At 43.2% G+C, this 27,215-nt stretch overlaps 1 long non-coding RNA gene across 1 annotated transcript; it reads right to left on the minus strand.

The window, feature by feature from the left end:
* Window positions 1-964: 964 nt before the first annotated feature.
* LOC117519369 lies at window positions 965-16,401 on the minus strand. The gene is made up of 3 exons (XR_004563265.1): window positions 16,321-16,401; window positions 12,156-12,158; window positions 965-975 (listed from the first exon to the last, which is right to left on the minus strand). It is a non-coding gene; the product is annotated as an uncharacterized LOC117519369 (long non-coding RNA).
* Window positions 16,402-27,215: the final 10,814 nt, after the last annotated feature.

Below are 27,215 nucleotides of genomic sequence, written 5' to 3' on the forward strand. Positions count from 1 at the left end.
AAAAAAATTCTGCATTGTTCAAGAAGACCATCATTTTTCTGCAGGACAAAGCTTCATCACATTTCCAAGTACTCCACTACTTGGCCAGCCAGCAAAGACCTCAGAGATGACAGAAAAATGATATGGCCCCTTTGCTCACCTGACTTAAACCCTATTGAGGACTTGTGAGCCCTTCTTAAACATGAATACATACTCGTATACCTCTTTGAACAGCATTTGAGAGGCTGTGGTCACTGCTGCATGAAAAGTTGATCATCAACAGATCACGAAACTGACAGACTCCATGGATGGAAGACTCATGGCAGCTGTTGTCAGGCTCCTGGGTTGTGGGGGGTGGTTTTGGGTTTGGTTTGTCTCTTTTTCTGCTTTTCTACTTGGGTTTACTCTGTCCTTTTGTCTCTTGCCTTTTTCTCTTGGTTCTTGGTGGTAGGTGTCTCCGTCCGTCTGTCCACGCCCCGGTTTTGGGTGTTTCCCTACACACCTGTTCTGTGTTTCGGTTAATCACTTGGATGCTTTATAAGCTGCTCGGTTTGAATCTGTCCTTTGCCAGTTCGATGTGCCTAGTGCCTTCTTACCAGCTCTGTTCTTGTACTCTTGCCTTGCTTTTTGTGCCTCATCGGTTTCTGACGACAACCTGCTTGCATTTTGACCACGCTTTTTGCCTGATGTTCTGGATCCTGTTGCTTTGTTTGGACTGCCTATCTGTGTACCGACCTAAGCCTGCTTATCAAGTAAACATTTTTCCTCCACAGAGCTGTGTACCTGCGCTGTGCATTTGCATCCAGCCTGTCCTGCCTTTCAAGCCTAATAGATCGAACTGGCCCATGATGGACGCAGCAGACGCAGATTTGTTCCAGCGGGTGGTTCGCCACCACAGCCAACAATTACCGCAACAGGAGGACCAACTCGCTGCTCTGAATTCTGGTCTCAATGCGCTAGTGAAAAGACAAGGTATGTTCATGGACACAGTAAGTGCTCGGATGGAGCAGCTACTAATTGCTGTAAAACATCAGGCTACGACCCGAACGACTCCCGCAACTTCAGCACATCCAGGAGTATCAGCTGCCCCACCAGCTCCCATTCCTGTACCAGAGGTCTGCAATCAACTTTTGCAACCCGAAAGAGTTTCTGGTGACTCAGGGGATGTCAAACCCTTTATTACACAATATGAATTGCACTTTGAATTGATGGCACCAATGTTTCTGACCGAGCGGTCGAAGAAAGCATTTTTCATCATGCACCTTACCGGTCGGGCAGCAGGGTGGGCTATGGCTGAATGGAGCTGAGACTCGCAATCCTGCCTCCCTGGCAGCCTTTACCAGCAGGTTTTCCAGCGCTCCTCTCCTGGACGTGAGGCAGCACGTGAACTGTTGAGGCTGAAGCAAGGCCATCGCCGCGCGGCTGACTACGCTATCGACTTCAGCATTCTGGCCGTGAAGAGCAAGTGGAACTCCGCTGCCCTCCAAGACGTGTTTTTTCAAGGATTAAATGAAAGCATCAGGAGCCAGCTCATTGCGACAGATTTGCCGGAAGACTTAGACGACCTAATAGCCTTGGCCATCTGCACCGATGGCCGACTGTCGGAGCACCCTTGTCGGAACGCCATCACCTCGGGACCACGATGGACCGGCCACCCACTTCCGGTCATCCAAGCGCCCTCCCTTCCAATTCCACCGAGGAGCCCATGCAGGTGGGGAGGGCCCGATTCACCAACAAAGAGAAGGAGCACCGCGCGTGGAAGGACTGTGCTACTACTGTGATCAACACGTTCATTTGCTTGTACATTGCCCAGTTAGGGGTGCTCCAGTGCAGCTGAGAACAGTAGTGTGGGTGAGTCAGAGCTCAATTCTCCCCTCATCTCAGATATGATTAATGCTGAACTTAAGTCTGATTCGTCCTCCCTAGTTTGCCCAGTATTTATTGATTCTGGTGCTGATTCTAATCTCATGCAATCTTCTCTTGCCAGATCCTCTCATGGCCTTTGGTGGTCCATGCGGTGGATGGCAGCCCGCTGGGCCAAGTAATATTCTGGGCGCAGTCAGTTCAAATGACCATACCGGATAATCATTCAGAAAGCATTAGTTTCCATATCTTTGATAAAATGACTCACCCGGTTATCCTGGGGCATCCCTGGCTGCAGCGCCACAAACCCCGCCTGGACTGGTCGCTCGGGAGGATAGAGTCCTGGGAACCAGCTGTACAAATGTTGTTTAACTAAGCCTGTTAAAACTTCTGGTTTACATAACTCAGATCTGGAGGGAATTCCTACATGTTACCATGATCTTGCTGATGTGTTTAGTAAGTCAAAAGCTAAATCACTACCTCCTCATCGTGAGTATGATTGTGCGATTGATCTTCTCCAAGGGCTATGCCTCCCCGGGGAAAGTTATTTTCACTCTCAGCCCCCGAACGCAAGGCCATGAACACTTAAATTCAAGAATCATTAGTGGCTGGGCTAATTCATCCATCATCCTTGCCTGCTGGGGCTGGATTCTTCTTTGTAGAAAAGAAGGACAAAACACTCCTCCCTGTATTGATTATCGAGGCCTTAATGACGTCACAGTCAAGAACTATCCCTTGTCGCTGATCTCAGTAGCCTTCGAGCTTTTGGAGGGAGCTAAAATCTTTACAAAGTTGGACTTGTGGAATGCGTATCACTTGGTTCACATTTGTGCCGGGGATGAATGGAAAACTGCCTTTAATACTCCCACGGGTCATTATGAGTATAGTCATGTCATTTGGCCTCACTAATGCTCCCGCGGTATTTCAAAATCTAGTGAATGACGTATTACGCAAATACCTCAATAGGTGTATTTTTGTTTATCTCGATGATATACTGATTTATTCCCCAAATCTAGAGACGCACGTTAAACAGGTACGATCCATTTTATCAACCTTATTACAAAATAATCTCTATGTCAAAGCTGAAAAATGTGAATTCCATTGTTCCACGGTGTCTTTCTTAGGTTTCGTGATTTCAGAAGAGCTCATACAGATGGACCCGGCGAAAGTTGCCGCAGTTCGCGATTGGGCGGTTCCGAAAAGTCGCAAAGATGTTCAATGGTTCTTGGGCTTTGCCAACTTTTATCGTAAGTTCATTCGAAATTTCAGTACTATCGCAGCTCCATTACATAACATAACCTCCTCGCTTCGTCAGTTTGTACGGACCCCGGAGTGCGACGAGGCATTCCGGAACCTAAAGAATCATTTACAATGGCCCAGTGTTGCTCCTTCCTGACCCCACCCAGCAGTTCGTGGTTGAGGTCGATGCATCTGATGCCGGTATCGGGGCAGTGCTTTCTCAAACAGGGCCCCAAGATAACAGGTTACACCCGTGCGCCTTCTTGTCGAAGAAACTCACTGCCGCCAAGTGCAACTACGGCATCGGCGATCGCGAACTGCTGGTGGTTAAAGTGGCTTTGGAGGAGTGGCGGCACTGGTTGGAGGGGGCACAGTTGCCTTTTTTAGTCTGGACAGATCATAAGAATCTAGCATATCTCCGCTCCGCTAAACGTCTAAACGCGCACCAGGCTAGGTGGGACATCTTTTTCAGCTGTTTCAGTTTTGTTTTATCATACAGGGTCTAAAATGGCAAGCCTGACATGCTCTCCGGTTAGATGATTCCGTCACCTCTAATTCCACTCCCGAGCCGATTCTGCCTGACAAATGTTTTGTGTCTGCACTAACTTGGAACATCGAAGCTAGCAAGTTGTTTGTTCCAGCTTCACTAAGGGGAAAGTCATTCAATGGGGACATGATAGCTGTTTTTTGTGTCACCCGAGTGCTAAGAGAACAAGGTACTTACTTTCACAGCGGTTCTGGTAGCCAAAGATGTTAGCTGACATCAAGGATTATGTTAATGCATGTTCTGTTTGTGCCATGCATAAAACCTCTACACGTCCACCCGCAGGTGCTCTTTACTTTTGTCGATTCCGGTTAGGCCTTGGACTCATATATCCGTGGACTTTGTGACTGGGTTACCATCCTCTAAGCGCCACACTGTAATCATGACAGTTGTTGATCGTATCCAAAATGGTTCACTTCGTACCACTGCCTAAACTCCTGTCTGCTAAGGAAACAGCAGAATCCTTGTTAAAGTATGTGTTCAAGTTGCATGGGTTACCTCAAGATAAAGTCTCAGACCGGGGGCCTCAGCTTGTTTCCCATTTCTGGAGGGAATTCTGTCAGCTTCTTGGGGTCACGTCAAGTCTCACTCTGGTTACCACCCTCAGGCCAATGGTCAGGCTGAACGCGTGAATCAGGAGTTAGAGAAGGGCTTGCGTATCTTTTCTTCATAATTTCCACCTCCTGGTCCACCCAGCTGCCCTGGATCGAACTCGCTCACAACTGTTTGCCAACTGTTTCCTCCGGCTCTCCGTTTCACGTTGTCTTTGTTCATCTACCTTCTCTTTTTCCCTCCACGGATTTTCATTCATCTGTTCCTTCTGCACTCAGTCTTGTGATGAGTTGCCAGCGAACTTGGAACCGGGCCCGGAGGGCCTATTGCGGTTCTCCGTAAGCTATAAAGCAGCGGCGGACGCAGATGGTCCATTGCACCCTCCTACTCTGCTGGACAACGGGTTTGGTTATCCACGCGTCATCTGCCGCTACGGGGTGTTCCTCATAAGATGGCTCCCAGGTTTGTTGGTCCCTTTCCGATAGCTAAGGTCATTAATCCTGTCTCTGTCCGTCTGTCTCTTCCTCTGTCTATGAAGGTCCACCCCACTTTTTACGTCAGCCAGCTTAAACCAGTTTGATCCAGTCTGCTTTGCCAGTTCGATGTGCCTCGTGCCTTCTTACCAGCTCTGTTCTTGTACTCTTGCCTTGCTTTTTGTGCCTCGTGTCTCGGTTTATGAAGAGAACCTGCTTGCATTTTGACCACGCGTTTTGCCTGACGTTCTGGATCCTGTTGCTTTGTTTGGACTACCTATCCCTGTACCGACCTAAGCCTGCTTATCAAGTAAACGTTTTTCCTCCACAGAGCTGTGTACCTGCGTTGTGCATTTGCATCCAGCCTGTCCTACCTTTCAAGCCTGATAGCTGTTGAAAAAAGTGTGGCTATACTGGTCACTGAAAATTTTTTGAAACATCAAAAAAGTTCATTCTGAGCTTTTTTATACTTATACTAATAATGAAAATAAATAAGTGAGATGGAATTTTTTTTAGTTTTTCATTGAGAGACCGGGGGGCAGATTCAAATCACCACAAAAGTTTGCTAAATTCTTTCTTCATCAGAACACCAAGAAATTAGGAAGTTGAGTTACATTAAGATTTTTAAAGCAAGAATCAACACAGGTTTGTTATCACCTGCTGACACTCATAATGCTGGGATTTATTTATTTAATTCACAATGGTCTAATGGTTTAATGTAATAAAATAATTTTTATTAATATTGTTTTCTTAATTGCTTTATTTAAAACAATTTGTTTTAACTGCATTTTCCTCCTGTAATTATATCATGTAATATACTATATGTGAAGGGTCTATTATTATTGTTATTATTATTATTGTTATTATTATTATTATCGTCATCATCATTATTATAAAAATCCCACTGTAACCACTTTTTGAGTTTTAGAGTCTGCAAACAAAGACATCGAGCTGATAAAAAGCTTTGCCTGTTCACTTAAAAAACTAATTTTTTTAAATTAACCAATTCTCTGCATTGATATGTGTCCAATCAAGGTCTTGTTCAAAGCAACCAATTGTCATGATGTGGGGTTGTAGGTATTTTGTTAGCTTTATTTTATAGTTAATTCTTGTGTGGGGGTTTTCTGTGCAGTTTTGGCTTTTTTTTTTTGTTGGCACTCTCTTGTCCCTCAGTGTGTCTTGGTGTGGGTGTGTCTGGTTCCCATTTGCTTGGTCATGCCTTCCTGCTCACTTCTTCCTCATCTACTTCTCATTATACCTGATTACTCCTGTTCTTAAGTCTCTCATTTCCTGCACGTGTCTGCCTGATCGTTTATGCTCTATGCCTGCGTTTCTAGCTCTCATGTGTCCTTGTCCCTCATTTTTGTCAAGCTATGTACTGACCTCTGGCCAGTCTACTGACCTTGCATATTGTCTCATGTTTTGGACACTGTTACTTTGTGCTGCTTGTTGTACCGAATCCAGCCTGGACAATGACTAAAGCTTTTGAACAATCATTCCTGTTTTTGAGTTTGTGTCCTGCTTTGTTCAGTCTGTAATCATGACATCAATCCATATTGTTAACACTGGAGTAAAGGTTTATTTTTCAATTTCATGACCCAAAAACATCCGTAACTTTGGCCTACTCAAAGTCCAACATACTGAGAAGCCTATCATTTCCCAAAATCAGAATAAATAAATCACACTGACCCAGTGGAGTGGTAATGGAGAAGCCCATTGGACTTGTCACAGGCTGGCCAGTGTGTCTGTTGAAACCAATCGATAACGGACCAACCAATTATATTGTCAGAGAGTTTAACCAGTCTGGTTTTAGAGTGCAGTGTTAACAATCTGGGTTGGTTAGTTTCTAAAAGAACTTGGTTGGACACACATTACCGCAAAGGATTGGTTCATTTCAACCAATTTTATTTTTAAATTGCTTGTAAGACCACAGAAGGGCAGGTAGCTGAGTGGATAAGGGGTGGCCTGCCAATATTTAGATTTAGATTCAAATCTCTGTCATGCGTCCTGTCCGTGTGCTTGAACAAGACACTTAATCTATGTTGTCCCAGTCAACCCAGCTGTAAATGGATACAAACCTGAACTGGGGAAGTAACCTGCAATGAGCTGGCCCCCCTGTCCAGGTGGAGTTATTGATAAGCACCACCACCAAAGTGCCTCAGGGCCGATATGGACTTAATTCTTTTATGACCACCGAACTGCATTGTCCACAATACCTATTTCTAAACAGCAGAAAATAAAGACCAACACAGTCATCCTGTCATCACAGAAAACAAACAAAGAAAAAAAAAAACATTCATTAGATTTGCCATTTGCCAAAGGTATGCAAACTGTTGTGGCGCCTGTATTATCATTTGTAAATGTTAAGGGATTTGCTACACAGAGCGGTACAGATTATTCAATCACTGTAAAGATCGAATACAGAAAAACACCGACACAGTTTTCAGGAAGAAAGATGCGAAATTAAAGACTTCAGACTATCAGTTCTGCTTCAAAATGCCTCAGTTACAGCCTGATGTACACAGAAACACGTGTTCAGACCACCAAGGCATTTGAACATTCTGCTTTGTTATTGTCGTCCAGCGACCGTTGTCGGCTCATGACATCGGTATCTTCTTGCGAGCAGATGTCCCTCGACCAATGAGATAAGAGTGATTCTGTATTGTCAACTCGTGTCTGTCAGCTCATTGGTGAAAAGCAGGAGAGAGGCTGGGATCAAATTTACCGTAAGTTTCCATATAAAGCGCCAGTCAATTCCATTGACATTTACAGACTTTTGATTCTCACAGAAATACGGGACAAACTGCGTCCCGTTTCAGGTCAATACGGAACGCACACTTTTATTTCCAAATAAGGGACGATTCCGTTTTTCAAGGGACGGTTGGCAACCCTAACTGCACGTGGCAGCTCCCCAAATCCAATCCTACCTGCAGGAGTAGCAGAAGCAGTCCAATCCCATCCTGAAGTGGCTTGGTGAAGAGTATTTAATCCATCCCAGCGGAACCCAAGGATTATCTAAAGAAACCAAATACCAAAGTCATCCACTCATTACCTTAGGTCACTGGTTAGTATCTGGCTCACAATCATAAATTAAGACAGGAACCGCCAGCACCCTAAAGACTTGGGCACATATTCACGAAGGCTAAAAGTAGCCTAGTCAATCAATCAATCAATTTTTTTTTATATAGCGCCAAATCACAACAAACAGTTGCCCCAAGGCGCTTTATATTGTAAGGCAAGGCCATACAATAATTATGTAAAACCCCAACGGTCAAAACGACCCCCTGTGAGCAAGCACTTGGCTACAGTGGGAAGGAAAAACTCCCTTTTAACAGGAAGAAACCTCCAGCAGAACCAGGCTCAGGGAGGGGCAGTCTTCTGCTGGGACTGGTTGGGGCTGAGGGAGAGAACCAGGAAAAAGACATGCTGGGCAGGGTGATGTGCTAGTGATGTCATTCTAAGAAAAATCTTAGAATTACTCAAATTCTAAAACATTTAAGACCTTAGACCTTAAGAGAGCTCCAAATGTGAAAACTATTAAAAGGTGGGAGGAGGACTTTTAAGAAGCCTCAGAGTGTCTTAAACAGACAAGACAGCAGAAAGACAGAGGAAGGAGAGACATTCTCCATATGTTGAATGGCAGTGATTCAGTAACACACTACTGGCTTGATTGTGCAGATTTAATGTTTGTGGTTGACCTCAGCAGGAATGAGCTTACTTTTCCCACCCAGTGTAGTAACGCAATAACGCCTGAGATGAAGGTCATCACAACATTGTGGTACCTGGCTATGGGAAAAATAAATTGCATGTAAATTCTATAACATTCATACATTTATTAATATTAAAGTAAGTGATGTCAACAGCCGTAGCCTAAACTCACCTGTTTGAGAACTTCGCTTGTGTGCTGCAATCTCTGCTCTCACCTTGGATTACAGCACGTACCAGCATGTCACACTCATCGCTTGTGCACAATTGCCAGCATAGAGAGTAAACATAACAATAAGGTAATTAATATCGCCATGTAAATGAGGTATGTTCAAACATTTTGCAGCTGTGTAACAATTCATTTAATTTTGCGTGTTTCTCATCATGACATAAAATTATTTTCACAATTACACATTTCTTCATACAGTTCAGGTTGAATTTACTGTCCATCCATAACTAGGAGCATGGAGCGCATTTTTTTTCTCTTTCCCTTTTTGTGACACCCAATCACAGCTCTGTCCACTCCTTGCTCAGAGTTACTCTCAGACACTTCCTGGATCGCTCTTAGGCTAAGATTCCTTGCTAGGAATCTTTAGGCTAAGTTGGGAGCTCTCTGAGAGGACTCAGATTCTTTGTCAATATGAGCCCTGGATCTTAATCTTGATCTAGGACAAATTCAATTCCAAGCACTCCTCACTGAGCTTCTGAAGTGCTGCAATAAGGGTATCCAAAGATTCCTCAAAGATTACAGCATCGTCCCTTGCCATGAATTCAAGAAGAGTAAACGTTTCCTCACTGACAGAGGCACCTAAGCCGCTGTTCTCCATGACCTTACCCAACATCCAGTTCATAAATTTAATAGAATAGGAACCAGAAAACAGCCATGAGGAATGCCGGAATTAATTGGGAAGTGGTCAGAGACACCGAACCAGTGCCAAATAACAGTCACAATACCTGTGTGTAGCTAAGCTTTGAAGTTGTTAGGGATCCTGCCAATTTTCAAGATGTCCCAGAGTCATCATCATCGTCATCGGCATAATCTCGTTTTCGAGCACTAAAGGACCATGTCAGATCAACCTCAGTTGTTCAAGGGTTGACGATGTTGTATGTGGCTGCTCAGATCCAGAGCAGAATGGAAGAGTTGGGAACACTTTGTGCAGGGAACAGTGGGTGGTGAGCGAGGAAGGAGAAGCCGCTCTTTACATTGCTGTCTCTTGTACTCTACTTCACAGCATTGTTGTTTCTCCATGTGGGCTGTTCCCTTAATGATGGTGCATTTCCACTCAGTGCGGTTTTCGGCAAGGGTCTCCCATTTGGCATAGTCGATGTTACAGCGATGAAGCGTCGCCCTCAGTTGGTCTGGCTCTCAGCTGTGAGAAGAGGATCTGGGGGGGAGTCGGGTTGCGGGCATTCTTCTGACGTACCCTGCCCAGCGGAGGCAATTTTGGGCCATCGTGGTCTTGATGCTAGAAAGTTGGCTCGGAGAAGCACAGATTCATTGGAGACATGGTCTTGCCATTTGATCTTCAAGATTGCACAATTTTCTGCTGTTGGAAATGCTCCAGCTTTTTATATCACTCTTATACAGGACCCACAACTCAGAATCATAGAGGAGGATGGAAAGAACAATGGCTCGAACACCATGATTTTTGTCTGGAGACTGAGATTGTGGTTCAGAAATACCCGTTGGAGAGCTTCCCAAATGCTGCATGTGAAGCACGAATCCTGTTATCAATGTCTTTGTGCATAGTGCAGTCATTAGAGAGGTAGCTTCCTAGGTAGGGGAAGGCTTCCACGGTCTCAAGGACTTCACCATGGAGTCGTACGTTGCTGGTGTCTGGAGGAGGATGGCCTGGGACTCCCTGTACAAGGATTTTGGTCTTTCCAGTATTGGAGGTAAGCCCAAAGTGAGAGTAGGCACCATCAAAGAGATCTACAGTGGCCTGGAGCGCAGCGACTGTGTCCGCAGGGGTCGCATTGTCATCAGCGTACTGTAGCTCCCGTACTGTAACTAAGGTGGCGGGCACGAAAGCGCCCAGTGTTGAAGAGACCTCCATCCATTCTGCAGCGAAGTCGGATGCCAGGGGCCGTGTCGGGAAGTTCGTGGATCATGGCCCCAAGGTAGAGAGAAAAGAGGGTGGGGGCCGGAACACAGCCCTGCTTCAAACCAGTGGTGATAGGGAAGGAGTCAGAGATGCTGTTCTTGTCCACAACGCGGCCAGTCATCCCATCGTGAAGGGCCTGTACAAGGTCCGTGAAGTGGTCAGAGCAGCCAAAATGTCTCAAGGTTGCCCACATAGCTGGTCTTGGGACACTATTGAAAGCCTTCTCCAAGTCCCAGAAGAGGAAAAGGAGAGGTCTTTGCTGTTCACGGGACTTCTCCTGTAGCAGGCGGGCACAGAAGATCATGTCAGTGGTGCCACGAGATGGCTGGAAGCCGCACTGTGACTCTGGAAGGACCTCTTCAGCGATGGTCAGGAGCCTGTCAAGCAGAATCCATGCCCCCAAGATCTTTCCGGCACTACTGAAGGAGGGAGATGCCACGGTAATTTCCACAGATGGAGCGATCCCCCTTCTTGACGATGGTAATGATGGTAGCATCCTTCAGGTCTGCAGGTATGGCTTTTGTCTCCCATATGCGCAGGATCAACATGAAAAGCCTGGTCTTCACGGCTCTGCCCCCATGAGAAATGAGTTCCAAGGGGATGTTGTCGGGCCCGGGGGACTTCCATGCCTTCATGCACTTCAATGCCTTCTGAAACTCAGTTGTAGGAGGGAGGGAGTGAAATCCAATGCCTGACAGGGTGTTGGGGTACCTTACAGAGCAAGTTCCTCAGATGTGGTAGATGAACGATTCAGAAGCATCTGAAAGTGTTCCTTCCACCTTTGAAGGATGGCTTGATCATCTGTAAGGGTAGTTGCCCCGTCAGCAGACTGGAGGATGTTTGTACCACCACGACGGGGACCAAAGATTTCCTTTGTTGCAGCCGTAGAAGCACCGGAGGTCTCTGCTGTCAGCGTATTGACTGGCTCTCCTTTGATTTTTCTTGCCACCACAGGTTCTGCATTTCTCTGATTTTTCACTGGCACTTCTGCTTTGCATTTTGGAATCGTCGCAAGCTGGCACGGGTAGAGTGTTTCTCCCATGCAAGGTGAGCAGATCTCTTGTGGTCAATCAGTTTTCGGATATTCGGCCTCATTTGCTCAAACCAGTCTTGATGGAAATGACTCGAGTAGCCAACTACGTCCTCTGCAACCTTACTGATGGTGCCACAGAGAAGGACCAGTCTGCTTCTACTGAATCTTGCTGATGTACCGATGGTGGAGCATGACTGAGAAGCCCTGTGAAATGATTGGAGTAGTCTTCCGAATTGCAGGGATCTTCAGCCTCATGACGTTAAAGCTACATGCCCTCTTTACCCTGTTGTAGAGGGGAGGTTCCGCAGACGGAGTCTGAGACGAGCTATCAGCTATCAGCTATTGTCCCAGAGTACAACCCAATCAACTGAGTCAAACATTTTGATGAGAATCATTATAGGATGCATGGAAGCACTGCTCATAGTGTTGCTTGTGTCAATGAGGGCTAGTAAAGCTAGCATGTGGTTGACGGTTGACTTCTTGTGATGGGTGACACCAGAGGGGGCAAATTAAAGGAACATTTGGAAATGTTGTTTCGAAGCAACCCTGCCTCACATCCTATTCATGGTTTTAGAGTATCCCAGAATCTTTTGCGCACTGGGGAGGGAGGCTTGATAATGGCTCAGATTAATGCTAACTTTAACACTGAAAATGTCATATACATGCTAAGGCATTAGCATTGGTCCCATTTTGAAGTTATAAATATATCTATCAACTGTTTCAGAAGAGCGTAACCGGTCGGTTTAACATAAAAAGGTTAATATTACTCACAGACATATGCTCTTTAGGGTTTTCGTGGGGAAAAATTAAGATCAAAGCACTGCTTCATTGGTTCAACGTTCAAAGCAAACCATGCTGCAGAAATGGTTGATTATAAGACCTGCTGCAGGGTCTGTAATCAGTGTAGAGAAATGATCATTTTCCTGACAAACACCCTCAAAAACAATGGCCACTCTGAAGGCCGATAAGGGAATTGTTAAGCAAAAAGGCCATTGATGTCGATGGATCGAATCATTTCTTAATGATACCTGAAAAGAACCGGTTCCTGACACACAACCTAACAGCAACGCACTTTTTTTTTTTTTTTTTTTTTTTTATAAAACTCACATTAAAGACTCATGATTATCTTAAACACCTAAATACATATTTGGTTGAACTCACCTTCATAACGACGCAATGTTGCAAACAAGTTGCTTGTTGCTTGTCCACTCCATCACCCGCAAATGATTGTTTACACTGACAACGAAATCTCAGCCTCCCCAGTGAGAATGTGATTACGCGTGAGATTTGTCACTGTAAGGCATCAATACCACGCTGGGATAGGCTCCAGCTTCCTGCAAGCCGATCTTGGATAAGCAGTTGAAGATGAGAGTGTGTGTGTGTGTGTGTGTGTGTGTGTGTGTGTGTGTGTGTGTGTGTGTGTGTGTGTGTGTGTGTGGTGTGTGTGTGTGTGTCTGTGTTTCAAAACAATTGATGTTGCATGAGGACCCATTTAGCACAGCTCATCATGCATTCCATTTGTTACAGACTTTGGAACAATGTTCGAAACAATGGTTTGAAACAATGTTTCAATGTACCTAAATGTTTCAAAGTAGGGTTTCACATTAGCCATTACAAATTTGCCGGTCCAACAAAATGGTTTTTGCACCATCCTCAGCCGCACTTTGTATTTTCTTATATTTGTTATATTTCTATATGTTCTTTAATTCTAGTTTTACTTTCCTTTCAGTTGTGTATCTCATCCACTATTTGCCCATGTCGTGCCATCATGTTTCTCCCCACTGTCAGCTGGGTGGAGCACAGCAAAGAGCACATGACATGTTCAGTGTAAGGTAGGGTTGCCAACTCTCTGAAAAATAAATAAGGGACACCTCACTGGCAGGGCTGACCGGCCCATGGAAATATAGACTGGAATGGACATGCGCGCCTCTATCTATTAGCGTCACTCAGGAGAGGAAGGCGCCATTACTAAGGGTGGAAATGTGCAGCTCATCAATAATAAACTGACTGCTTTTTTTGCACTAGCATCACTATTTCTTAATGGATTTGAATAAATGTAGGCTTGTTTCAAAGCCCTTTGAAAGCTCTTTCCAATGCACCTATGCATGTGTGGGTGAAAAAACAAAACTTTTATGTAAAATGCAGAAATCTGGGGAAATTACAACAAACTGTGCTGCTTTTCTCACTTTATTGTCACTATTTGTTAACAGATTTTAATAAAAGTAGGCTTGTTTTAAAGCCCTTTAATTGCTCTTTCTAATGAACCCATACATGTCTAGGTAGAAAAAAATGTTTATGTAAAGTGTGGAAATTTGGTGAGAAATATTCCATTCTGTCATTTACTGTGACTTTTTTTTTCCTGTCATCATAATTCTCGATGGATTTTTATAAATGACGCTTGTAAGTTGTATTCATGCTAATTAAAAGGTCTAACGAACCCATACATGTCTGGATAAAAAATCCTTATGTATTAAAATATTAATCTGAGTATGCCTTGCCATTGTGCTAATTTATCTTGCTGCTTTTTCCACTGTAATATTACTGCTAGTCTTTAATGACAACAACATATATATGATTTTTACTAACATTTATTACAAGTAGATATAAAGCCATTCAGAATTTATGACTTTTGACCCTCAGTCAGGGTAAAAAGTACCTCCTCCATCCCCTCCAACCACACTGTTCAAATTTAAATGCCTCCTGTGACCAGCATGTACATATCATATTAAACAACAGCTGCAAGTATATATAGACATAAATATATTTAAACATTTTTGTTTCTGCATGTGAACGCAGCTTAATGAAAAGAACTTATGGCGTTGAGTTATAGTCTCAGTATACTGACATTAAATTGCGGCATAACGACTTTAAAATAGACATTTGTTTTACATAATTACATTAAGGCTCTTGTACAGTTCATTTTAGTATTGGAGAATTTGTTTTTGTGGTTCGTGCAGTTGATGATGAAGCACTGGTTGCCTTTTTTCTCCTCATCGCTTCTGTTAACAGGATCAAGGTCTCTCTCCACCCTCAGTAACGGCCGCCGTGGGGCACGCCGCTAGTCACGTGACGTCAATTCCAGTCTCCATGGACCGGCCAACTGACCAGCTCTCCACAAGTTCTTTTATACTCACTCGACTGGTAAGCACTGAAAGCCGAGATAGACACGTCCCAACTTGTCCTCTAACACTCTGAAACGGAGGTGTTCCTTTGTCTCGCTTCATCAGCGAATCGGTCGTGCCGCGCGAAGCCTCCGCGCGGCTTTCCATGACAAAATCTCTTGTTAAAAGTGAAATCTGCCGGAAATGGCTGATGTCCAGGTCTTGTGATAACCAGAGAAAGAGCACATGACGGTCTCGTATCCACAGAGTCATCAGCTTAGAAATGATCCAGTGGTTTGTGCCGCATCGTCCTTTAAAGGGTCCTTAAACCTGTAGTTAAAGTCCTTATTCTCTGTGAAGCCCGTAAAATTTTCACTGAAAGCCAGATAAATTTTTCGAATGGTTTCTAGGTGCCAGTCTCTAACAGCTACTGAAAAAATTCTGATGGAAAAAAAAGTCCTTTTCATTCCGCCATTTCCAGACAATGAAAATCCGACGAGGGGTCGGGACCACTCCTTCCACAAGGAGTGCTCACAGGCGAATGACGTCACCGACAGGCGTGGAAAAACTCACGCATGCGCACGAGGGTTCAAGCATGTCTGACGTAAAAACATATGAATGAAATCCATATAGTTTTTGAAAAAAATAAAAAGGTACGATACTTTACGGACAGACCTCGTATAGCTGTTGTCGCGCACCTTTTCCACCCAGCCATTTTCCTTTTCCCATTTGCCCATGTATTTTTGCTTTCTTTTTTTGTTTTTTTGTTTTTTCGAGGAGGAGTAACGAAGTTACAGACATTGCTGTTCGTAGGCGTATCTGCAGTGCCAGTGTCGGTGTCTGTGTCGGTATCAGCCATGCGGATTTGTTATGGTCGTCCGATGTCGTTGGCTCATGATTCTCGTCCGGGATCTTCTTGCGAGCAGATGTCCCTCAACCAATGAGATAAGAGTGATTCTGTATCGTCAACTCGTGTCTGTCAGCTCATTGGTGAAGAGCAGGAGAGAGGCTGGGATCAAATTTACCGTAAGTTTCCATATAAAGCGCAAGTCAATTCCATTGACATTTTACAGACTTTTTGATTCTCACAGAAATACGGGACAAACTGCGTCCCGTTTCAGGTCAATACGGAACGCACACTTTTATTTCCAAATAAGGGACAATTCCGTTTTTCAAGGGACGGTTGGCAACCCTAGTGTAAGGTAGCAGGCAAACCATATGTGAGTTAAGCCACAACTGTTTGTAATTATACATAATTTACCAGCATCCATTAACCATCCAGCAGGTGGCAGATCCATCTATGGGATATTACATAGGTAAACAAAGTTTCTTTTTCATTTGATGTAATGTATCAATGCTAACCAAATGCAGTGTCTGGCTACAGGAACCAAAGTGTGCAAGTTGCACACTCTGCCTCTGACAACATGTGCATGCTCTGTCGAAATGGGAAATGTAACCACAGAATCAGTTCCTGATTGAAAAATAGGGTTAGGGTTAGTTACAGCCTAATTCATTGGAAAAGCTCTGTGGCAGTCCATGTGACGGCAGAGGCAGAGCATGTAAGTGTAAGCGTGCATGTACTGCACCCACACCTTTCTCAGTGAATCAAGAGGCAGCGATGTATCCAAGAAATGGACTACATCTGTTGCGTATCCCTCATGTCAAGCTACTCCTGAACCAGAGACAACGTCAGAAACATCTCACGTGGACTAAAGACAAAAAGAACACGTCATCTGCTGGTGTTAATCCACTGTGTTTTATCAAGTCCAAAGTCAACACAGCTATCTACCAGGAGATTTTAGAGCACAGGATGCTGCCCAGAGTATTAAAACTACTAGTAACTACTTCACTGTCCAAGGTATTACTGGACTTGATTGGCCACTCAACACTCCTGACCTGAACCCCACAGAGAATGTATGAGGTACTGTCAAGAGGAAAATGAGAGGTACCAGACTCAGATGAGTTGAAGGCAGCTATCAAAGCAATCTGGGCTTCCATAACACGTCAGCAGGGCCACAGGCTGACTGCCTCCATGCCACACTGCATTAACGTAGTAATTGGTGTAAAAGGAGCCTCAACCAAGTATTGAGTGCATAAATAAACTTACTTTTCAGAAGCTTGACATTTCTGTATTATAAATCCTTTTTGGATTAATCTTATGAAATTTTGCAATATTTGGAGATATGGTTTGAATTTTTGTGTGCTTGAAACATTTTAGTTTATATGTAATGAGTCTGAAATAACTGACAAAAAACATTCAAGTTTTATTTTATCAGCCAATCTGCTCTGTGTCAGCCTGATCCCGTCAGATCTCAGAAGCTAAGCAGAGCAGGATCTGGTTAGTACTTGGATGGGAGACCTCTTTGGAACACCAGCGGCTGTGTGTGTTTCTCCAGGTAAAACTGGAGTTGCGTCAGGAAGGGCATCCGGCGTAAAACTTGTGCCAATTACCATTGCGGATGTGGCTGTATCCGCTGTGGCGACCCTGAACAAAACCGGGAGCAGCCGAATGAACAACAACATTCAGATTTTTTTTTAGATGTACCTGTAAATGTGTTAGATGAGGGCCACTTAAAAAAAGCAAATGTGGTGTTCAAAACAGATTGAGGCAGAAAATCGGAATTATGCATTGTAGTGTAAATGCAGCTTTATAGATGTAAATATCACGCAATGCTAAAATACCCTCAGCTGTATGAGCATCGTGTTCCTTATAATTTGCAGTTGTTTAATTAATTATTAAGATCCTGTTGTCTTATGTACAATTTGCACATGTTCAATAAAGCCCCTCTCTCAATCAATCAATCAATCAATCAATCAATCAATCAATCAATCAATCAATCAATCAATCAATCAATTTTATTTATGTAGCGCCAAATCACAACAAACAGTTGCCCCAAGGCGCTTTATATTGTACGGCAAGGCCATACAATAATTACATAAAAACCCCAACGGTCAAAACGACCCCCTGTGAGCAAGCACTTGGCGACAGTGGGAAGGAAAAACTCCCTTTTAACAGGAAGAAACCTCCAGCAGAACCAGGCTCAGGGAGGGGCAGTCTTCTGCTGGGACTGGTTGGGACTGAGGGAGAGAACCAGGAAAAAGACATGCTGTGGAAGAGAGCAGAGATCAATCACTAATGATTAAATGCAGAGTGGTGCATACAGAGCAAAAGAGAAAGAAACACTCAGTGCATCATGGGAACCCCCCAGCAGTCTAAGTCTATAGCAGCATAACTAAGGGATGGTTCAGGGTCACCTGATCCAGCCCTAACTATAAGCTTTAGCAAAAAGGAAAGTTTTAAGCCTAATCTTAAAAGTAGAGAGGGTGTCTGTCTCCCTGATCCTGCTTCTAGTCCCCGTTAGTACTCTAGCTGCAGCATTTTGAATTAACTGAAGGCTTTTCAGGGAACTTTTAGGACAACCTGATAATAATGAATTACAATAGTCCAGCCTAGAGGAAATAAATGCATGAATTAGTTTTTCAGCATCACTCTGAGACAAGACCTTTCTAATTTTAGAGATATTGCGCAAATGCAAAAAAGCAGTCCTACATATTTGTTTAATATGCACATTGAATGACATATCCTGATCAAAAATGACTCCAAGATTTCTCACAGTATTACTGGAGGTCAGGATAATGCCATCCAGAGTAAGGATCTGGTTAGACACCATGTTTCTAAGATTTGTGGGGCCAAGTACAATAACTTCAGTTTTATCTGAGTTAAAAGCAGGAAATTAGAGGTCATCCATGTCTTTATGTCTGTAAGACAATCCTGCAGTTTAGCTAATTGGTGTGTGTCCTCTGGCTTCATGGATAGATAAAGCTGGGTATCATCTGCGTAACAATGAAAATTTAAGCAATGCTGTCTAATAATACTGCCTAAGGGAACCATGTATAAAGTGAATAAAATTGGTCCTAGCACAGAACCTTGTGGAACTCCATAATTAACCTTAGTCTGTGAAGAAGATTCCCCATTTACATGAACAAATTGTAATCTATTAGATAAATATGATTCAAACCACCGCAGCGCAGTGCCTTTAATACCTATGGCATGCTCTAATCTCTGTAATAAAATTTTATGGTCAACAGTATCAAAAGCAGCACTGAGGTCTAACAGAACAAGCACAGAGATGAGTCCACTGTCTGAGGCCATAAGAAGATCATTTGTAACCTTCACTAATGCTGTTTCTGTACTATGATGAATTCTAAAACCTGACTGAAACTCTTCAAATAGACCATTCCTCTGCAGATGATCAGTTAGCTGTTTTACAACTACCCTTTCAAGAATTTTTGAGAGAAAAGGAAGGTTGGAGATTGGCCTATAATTAGCTAAGATAGCTGGGTCAAGTGAAGGCTTTTAAGTAATGGTTTAATTACTGCCACCTTAAAAGCCTGTGGTACATAGCCAACTAATAAAGATAGATTGATCATATTTAAGATCGAAGCATTAAATAATGGTAGGGCTTCCTTGAGCAGCCTGGTAGGAATGGGGTCTAATAGACATGTTGATGGTTTGGATGAAGTAACTAATGAAAATAACTCAGACAGAACAATCGGAGAGAAAGACTCTAACCAAATACCGGCATCACTGAAAGCAGCCAAAGATAACGATACGTCTTTGGGATGGTTATGAGTAATTTTTTCTCTAATAGTTAAAATTTTATTAGCAAAGAAAGTCATGAAGTCATTACTAGTTAAAGTTAAAGGAATACTCGGCTCAATAGAGCTCTGACTCTTTGTCAGCCTGGCTACAGTGCTGAAAAGAAACCTGGGGTTGTTCTTATTTTCTTCAATTAGTGATGAGTAGTAAGATGTCCTAGCTTTATGGAGAGCTTTTTTATAGAGCAACAGACTCTTTTTCCAGGCTAAGTGAAGATCTTCTAAATTAGTGAGACGCCATTTCCTCTCCAACTTACGGGTTATCTGCTTTAAGCTGCAAGTTTGTGAGTTATACCACGGAGTCAGGCACTTCTGATTTAAAGCTCTCTTTTACAGAGGAGCTACAGCATCCAAAGTTGTCTTCAATGAGGATGTAAAACTATTGACCAGATACTCTATCTCACTTACAGAGTTTAGGTAGCTACTCTGTACTGTGTTGGTATATGGCATTAGAGAACATAAAGAAGGAATCATATCCTTAAACCTAGTTACAGCGCTTTCTGAAAGACTTCTAGTGTAATGAAACTTATTCCCCACTGCTGGGTAGTCCATCAGAGTAAATGTAAATGTTATTAAGAAATGATCAGACAGAAGGGAGTTTTCAGGGAATACTGTTAAGTCTTCAATTTCCATACCATAAGTCAGAACAAGATCTAAGATATGATTAAAGTGGTGGGTGGACTCATTTACATTTTGAGCAAAGCCAATTGAGTCTAATAATAGATTAAATGCAGTGTTGAGGCTGTCATTCTCAGCATCTGTGTGGATGTTAAAATCGCCCACTATAATTATCTTATCTGAGCTAAGCACTAAGTCAGACAAAAGGTCTGAAAATTCACAGAGAAACTCACAGTAACGACCAGGTGGACGACAGATAATAACAAATAAAACTGTTTTTTGGGATTTCCAATTTGGATGGACAAGACTAAGAGTCAAGCTTTCAAATGAATTAAAGCTCTGTCTGGGTTTTTGATTAATTAATAAGCTGGAATGGAAGATTGCTGCTAATCCTCCGCCTCGGCCCGTGCTATAAGCATTCTGGCAGTTAGTGTGACTCGGGGGTGTTGACTCATTTAAACTAACATATTCATCCTGCTGTAACCAGGTTTCTGTAAGGCAGAATAAATCAATATGTTGATCAATTATTATATCATTTACTAACAGGGACTTAGAAGAGAGAGACCTAATGTTTAATAGACCACATTTAACTGTTTTAGTCTGTGGTGCAGTTGAAGGTGCTATATTATTTTTTCTTTTTGAATTTTTATGCTTAAATAGATTTTTGCTGGTTATTGGTGGTCTGGGAGCAGGCACCGTCTCTACGGGGATGGGGTAATGAGGGGGATGGCAGGGGGAGAGAAGCTGCAGAGAGGTGTGTAAGACTACAACTCTGCTTCCTGGTCCCAACCCTGTATAGTCACGGTTTGGAGGATTTAAGAAAATTGGCCAGATTTCTAGAAATGAGAGCTGCTCCATCCAAAGTGGGATGGATGCCGTCTCTCCTAACAAGACCAGGTTTTCCCCAGAAGCTTTGCCAATTATCTATGAAGCCCACCTCATTTTTTGGACACCACTCAGACAGCCAGCAATTCAAGGAGACCATGCGGCTAAACATGTCACTCCCGGTCCGATTGGGGAGGGGCCCAGAGAAAACTACAGAGTCCGACATTGTTTTTGCAAAGTTACACACCGATTCAATGTTAATTTTAGTGACCTCCAGTTGGCGTAACCGGGTGTCATTACTGCCGATGTGAATTACAATCTTACCAAATTTACGCTTAGCCTTAGCCAGCAGTTTCAAATTTCCTTCAATGTCGCCTGCTCTGGCCCCCGGAAGACAATTGACTATGGTTGCTGGTGTCACTAACTTCACATTTCTCAAAACAGAGTCGCCAATAACCAGAGTTTGATCCTCGGTGGGTGTGTCGCCGAGTGGGGAAAAACGGTTAGAAATGTGAACGGGTTGGTGGTGTACATGGGGCTTCTGTTTAGGGCTACGCTTCCTCCTCACAGTCACCCAGTCGGCCTGCTTTCCCGGCTGCTCGGGATCTGCCAGAGGGAAACTAACGGCGGCTAAGCTACCTTGGTCCGCACCGACTACAGGGGCCTGGCTAGCTGTAGAATTTTCCACAGTGCGGAGCCGAGTCTCCAATTCGCCCAGCCTGGCCTCCAAAGCTACGAATAAGCTACACTTATTACAAGTACCATTACTGCTAAAGGAGGCCGAGGAATAACTAAACATTTCACACCCAGAGCAGAAAAGTGCGGGAGAGACAGGAGAAGCCGCCATGCTAAACCGGCTAAGAGCTAGTAGCTACGCTAAGCTAGCGGATTCCTAAAAACACACAAAGTGAATAATGTGTAAATAATTTAGAGGTGATTCAGCAGAGGGAGTGCTTTAGTTAAGGCACGTGAAGATTACACTGTGAAACAAATCGTTATCTAGTTAACTAGATCAATCTAACTGCGCAGATTAAACAGCTAACAGATACAGCAAAACACCACTGTGCTCCGGAACAGGAAGTGATACAATACCGCAGTGAGAGCCAACCACCAGTAGAGACTCATTAAAAGCCTCCTAACGAGTCTTTCATTGAATTCAGGTGTGTTGGAGCAGGGAGACAACTAAGAGTATCAGGAAGGTAGCTTTCGAGGACCGAACTTGACCACCCCTGTTGTACGGCTTAGAGACGGTGGCACTAAGAAAAACACAGGAGGCAGAGCTGGAGGTGGCAGAGCTGAAGATGTTGAGATTCTCTTTGGAAGTGACGAGAATAGACAAGATTAGGAATGAACATATCAGAGGGACAGCTCAGGTGGGACGGTTTGGAGACAAAGTCAGAGAGGTGAGATTGAGATGGTTTGGACATGTGCAGAGGAAGGACCCAGGGTATATAGGGAGAAGGATGCTGAGGATGGAGCCACCAGGCAGGAGGAGAAGAGGGAGGCCAAAGAGGAGGTTTATGAATGTGCTGAGGGAGGACATGCAGGTGGTTGATGTGACAGAGGAAGATACAGAGGACAGGGTGAGATGGAAACGATTGATCTGCTGTGGCGAGCCCTAACAGGAACAGCCGAAAGACAAAGAAGAAGAAGACCAGCCTAGTGATGTCACCATGCTAATGTTCGCGAAATAAGTTCAGAGGTGTTACTAGGTTCCATAAACAGCGTTTTCAGTCTTAGAAGTGTTTATTTCTCACTAGTGTTTACATAATATATGAGAAACATGTATATAAACACACATAATGAAGCAATTTTGGAGAGTGCAGACACTGATGTCATGGTGCAGCTCTACTCTGACTGGCTGTCACGCCTGCCACTCAAAAACAAAACTGAACAGATTCAAATAGAATGTCACTTTTTAACCACTTAAAATACCTTTTAAAATAGGTCAAGGTTAGCCATCTTTGAACTTGTCCAAGGTCTGTGTCTCAACAGTCTGGCAGTGATAAGACTGGACTTATGCTGAGCAGAGAGCCACAGACAGACAGACGGATGGACAGACGCAAAGCCTTCGCAATACCCAATGGCCATATTTGATGGCCTCAGGTAAAAAAAAAAAGTGTATGTTTACTACCTTTAAATGTTACTTTTTCATTTGCACACTTGCTCAAACACCCAGTGAAAAGACTGATTATTGCAGAGCACAAAAAAACAAAAAAAACAAAAAAAGAAATCCTGTCAAATAATCATGATTACCAAAAATGGCACTTTCCCATTTTGGCACACATTTGTTAAGTCACCTCACACAAGGTGTTAAAACTCCTTTCATTAATTCTTAATAGTAAATCCATTTCAGACAGACAGTGCTCACAAGTCAAAATGGCTAAAGTAAAAACTGGCCATTTAAGAGAGAAAGGTGTTGATGAAATCAATTTTGCACTCATGGATTAGAATCCAACATAAGAATATCTGACATCATCCCCTGTTCCCATCACTCCATTTTAGTGGGTGAGGATGCAGTTTGCCGTTGGTGTGATTTTTTTTTCTTTTTTTTCCTGCAGCCTCTCCTCTTTGTTGCTCATCCTGCATGCTGCTCCAGGGGAGGTGTCAGGTCCCATCATGAGAAACACATGTTCGCTGATACAAATAGAAAACACCCATCAAATGAGCGAGAGACTGCTTGTGGTTAACTCGTGTCACCTCATTTACAAATCACTGTCCCTAACCTGATCACTGTGGGAGAAATCCTCTCCTGTGATGCTGCACCGGAAGAGGTTCAGGCATAAATTATTATCCCTTTGTTTGGGGGTGAGTCTCTTAGATGATTAGAGCTGATAAATTTTTAATGATTCCTCTGGAGGTAGGGGAATGAGATGCTTACACTTAAATGCAACCTTTAAAACTGATCTGCCTCTTAGAAGCAGAAATTACTGAAAAACATGAACGGCAGAGATTAATATGTGTGCAGGTGTAAAGTTGCAAGCACTGCAAACATGGTGGTTCACAGTGATTCTGTGTCAGATGAGCAAATTGTCCATCCTCTTCATAATGAGTGCTACCTTCCAACAAAAGGTAGTGGCAGAGTTACCTCCATGGGGAGCGGAAACAAGATTCTTTCTTCTTTTTTTCCCCATTCTTCAGGGGCATTTTCTGGCTCCTACACTGTTCTATGCTTGCATGGAATGGGTTGTGGAAACCAGTGACTTGGGTGCTGTTATTAATGAGGAAAGGTTTACTGACCTTGACTTAGCAGAAGATGCAGTGATCTACGTGGAGTCAGTGGATGCTCTGATTGCAGCACGTGAGAAGCTGAATGAGGAATCAGAGTGTCTTGGTTTGCAAATGTCCTGGATAAAGACTAAGACTAAGGCTTTTAACAACTTCCTGGGCTCAGCCATCACAAGTGTGTCTGTATGTGAAAAGTTGAGGCGCAAAACCCCGTAAACGCCACGTCCACAGAAAATGAGATAAGCATTGCAAGTGAAAGCTTACAGAGGCTCGTATCTGATAACAAAATCAATTCTGCTGCAACACCCCATAAATCCTGTGGTAAATGCAAGTCAAGATGCGGTTTGTATGCAGAACCTCATAAGCGCTATCCCAGTCTGTGTGCAAAACTACACCGTGAACAGCACACCACTCACTGGCATGTATCTTGGTCATGTGACGCAAAGATTGTGGCGCCCACAAGTGCTTCTCTGATGCTGGGTTTACACATAACAACGGGACGTCACAAATGCCATGAAGTATACATTCTTGGCCGCTGATCACGAATGTGATGACTTGAGGCAGAGGTGTCAGCTGTTACCATGTAACAGCGCATCGTTAAGTTCTGTCACATTGTGAATGAGGCAAACTGTCTCCACACACACACACCCATATTCATCCACCAGCTGATGAACAATTCAGATCGCTCCAGTTTGCTCCTTTAAATCCACACCAGAAGAACTTTGTGACTGCATGCTTAGTTGGGCTCTGTGCCATGGAGTGGCGCAGAGAGGAGGAGGAGACAGAGAGAGCCAGATGTGTGGCCTCATGCGGCTCTCGTCTCACTCGTTTTCCCAAACATCAGGCGTAGCAGCAGGTGGAACACCTGTAGGAGCGCACTGAGGAGCATTGGAACGAAACTTTTAGCCGACTTGGCGTCTCTGTCTTAGCGTACATTAAAATGATGGACTTACTGAGTTTTGCAAACAAACTGAAGGTGGAAATACCAGGTTTTGCAGCCAAATATATTAAAGATTGCTAATTAACACATTTCTGCATAAAGGTTGATTTTTGAGATTCTGCTATTTTGTTCGGTGCACCATAACCATTTCATAACAAGAAAGAATGATTCATGGAGATGTACAACTTCCATCAATTCAATCAATCCACCTTAAATATCCTTATTTAAAACAAGAGTGGTTTGGTGGCGATACAGGGTTTTGCACCTGAACTCTTCATGTGGAGAAGCAATTGAACCTCGGCAGTGACAAACACGTCTCCAGGTCCTTGGCCTTTGAGATCGAGAGGTGCCCGTGAAGAGCTTATGGAGTCATGAGGTCACTGCACAGAAGTGTTTGGCAATGCCGATATCTTTGCAGGCGAACAAATAGTCCAATTCTTAATCAATTCTATCCCAACGGTCACTGGACAAGAGGTGGGGTACACCCTGGACAGGCTGACAGTCTATCACAGATTTACATCCACTGGATTGCATGTGTGTGTGTGTGTGTGTGTGTGTGTGTGTGTGTGTGTGTGTGTGTGTGTGTGTGTGTGTGTGTGTGTGTGTGTGTGTGTGTGCGTGTGTGCGTGTGTGTGTGTGTGTGTGTGTGCGCCCAAGACACAGAAGAAGTCCTATATAGACCCTGAGGCCCGCTGGTATCTGTGCTTATCCCCAGATTCTGTAACATAAAGCAAATGAGAGTCTATGACTCCCCCTATACAGGATACCAGTCTGACTCAGGTTGCTTCCTAGCCAAGGCCAGTGCTCATTTACGGATGAGTGAACTGAGGCGATGCAGGTGAAGTGTGTTGTCCAAGGGCACAGACAGGTAGCATGACCGGGAATCAAACCCAGATCTTAAACACTGGTAGCCCAAAACCAGCCTCACTCTTATATTATCTACATAAAATTACAAACCTTGCATATGTTTTTGTAGTCAAATGCAAATAGGATTTTTTTTTCATATGATACAAACCTTCCTGCAAACATAAACAATCAGATGTAGGTCAGCTGGTAATTTGAACAAAGTCAAAGTAATATTTCTTTATTTATTAATTAATATAGTGTTTCCCACCAACTGTCACAAAGGTCTTTACCACATACATTTAAGAAAAATTCTAAACAAGAAAGGGGCTTTCTAAATCACATTCATGAAACTCATTATAAAAAATGAATAAAGCCAGGGCATAGAGTTGTATTTGGAACATTAAGGATAGGTCCATGCAAAAACACAATAACAAACATGAGATATTAATAATGGAGAAGAGATGAACTTTAAATCTAATTTCAAAAGGCTTCACTGAATTTGAACCTCAGAAGATTAGTTCATGTAAATGGACCATAGTGGAGAAAGCCCTGCAGCCTGCTGACTTCTTTTTCACCTATAATACAGAAAGTAAGCTAGCCGATTGAAAACACAAACCTGGAAAGGGAAAAGGTACGGAACGCGCTACCAGTTCTATAGGATAAGAGGATGTAGTAACCTTCAGAAGTTTATATCACAGTCAAACCTTGGAGCCATACCAGAATCCTGGACTGTTGGACAGACCATCTGATTGCTGTAGTGCTACTTTATGTAAAATAAGAAGAAGAAGAAAAGAAAATGTTCTATGCCGTTCGGTACTGACACAGATTATGTAGCTCACTAAATATAAATGTTACTTGTCATTTTCTAAACATATATCTGTTGTGTTCAACATTTGATCAGGCATCATATTTGTACTGATTTGTACTGTAGTGAAACATGTTTTTTTCAGAATAAGCCTATTTTCTGTATTTTACCCATTTTGAATGAATGCTTTTAACATTATGTCCACTTTAAATATTTAGCATTTTTATAGCCAGTGTGCATGGTAATAAATGTTCTGCTTCTGTGCATAATTTGCGGTTGTTAAAATAACTTTTCTTTTGTCAGACATTTTTGATGGAGTAATGTGTTATAAAATATAATAGGCGACAGACATCGTCTGTGCGACTTGGTGGAATTGGTTTAGAATGTGACAGGAAAATGCTTTTTCATAAGAAATCTAGGTCAAAGCCATTGCAAGAAAAGTGTACCCAGTTTTCTTGCTGTTTAAAAGCTCAGACTGACCATTATGAATATACAATCCTGACACTGGCTTCAAATGTGACATGTGATGTGATGCAAAAGTTTGAATATTTCACCAAGTGATAATTAAGCAAGTCTAAAATGACTGACAGACATCCTAATCATCCACATTGACAGTTATACCCACTGCCACACCGGAAAGCAGTCAGGGGGCATTCACAGTGTCATAACTCAAAAACTAATGTTAGAACCTCTTTGAATG

This window comes from Thalassophryne amazonica, chromosome 1 (genome assembly GCF_902500255.1).
Source record: "Thalassophryne amazonica chromosome 1, fThaAma1.1, whole genome shotgun sequence".
Taxonomy (NCBI): domain Eukaryota; kingdom Metazoa; phylum Chordata; class Actinopteri; order Batrachoidiformes; family Batrachoididae; genus Thalassophryne; species Thalassophryne amazonica.